Here is a 778-nt window from a genome sequence, read left to right as displayed (position 1 = left end):
ACCATACATCAATGGAAAGCTTATTTATTCCGCTTTCAGATGGTGTATAAATCTCAATTTCGAAAAATTGTCCTTTATGAGTGGCTTTGTGGTCCAGGGTCACATTTGCTCAAAATTTCACTTTGGCTCACCAAGGAAAGATGAAGATTGTAAAAGTTTTAAGGTTTAAAACACTACACAAAACATGACTCTCCGAAAACTCAAAAGTATTACTCATGTATTGAGGTGAAGAAGGTGAAGATCTCCAGACCAGAACAATGCAAGAACTTGCTTTGTTGTTCTGACAGGCAGAATATATTCACTATATTCACCACAGAAAATAAAGTATGTGCAAAATTTTCTAGGAGCCATGAGTCGCATGTCACTGAATTTCAGTTTTTGGGTGAGCTGTTCCTTTCAAATAAATGGCAAGTTAGTTTGAACAAAACAACACAGATATAGTACCACAGATGTAGTAAAACCAATCAAACGTTGATGAACTGACTAAACAACAGTATGAGTAAAAACACTTTTGTATTTTGATGAAATACATAAGAGTCGTACAGTCAGTTATTCAAGGAGACTCACCGTGCAGGTTCTGAAAAAGCCAAACACACACAGTGGAATGTGGAATGGCTTGGTGTGTAATTCCTATAAAAAATTAAAAAAAATTGAAGAGTATACTGTGAAGTTACCTGTTACCTCAACAAACATGATTTTAAATATTCCAATTAGACATATATACACAAATAATGTGTTCACATCTTTAATGCAACCAGAATAGAAAAATAGCAAAAAA

At 34.1% G+C, this 778-nt stretch overlaps 1 protein-coding gene across 2 annotated transcripts in view; it reads left to right on the top strand.

Annotated features, from left to right (window-relative positions):
• Positions 1 to 778, top strand: part of psip1a (PC4 and SFRS1 interacting protein 1a) — a 124,460-nt gene that overhangs the window by 91,942 nt on the left and 31,740 nt on the right. The window lies entirely within an intron of this gene.

This window comes from Sinocyclocheilus anshuiensis, unplaced genomic scaffold, assembly GCF_001515605.1.
Source record: "Sinocyclocheilus anshuiensis isolate Anshui unplaced genomic scaffold, SAMN03320099.WGS_v1.1 scaffold89, whole genome shotgun sequence".
NCBI lineage: Eukaryota > Metazoa > Chordata > Actinopteri > Cypriniformes > Cyprinidae > Sinocyclocheilus > Sinocyclocheilus anshuiensis.
Note: the sequence above shows the minus strand (reverse complement) of the source record. Positions and strands in the feature narration are given on the sequence as shown.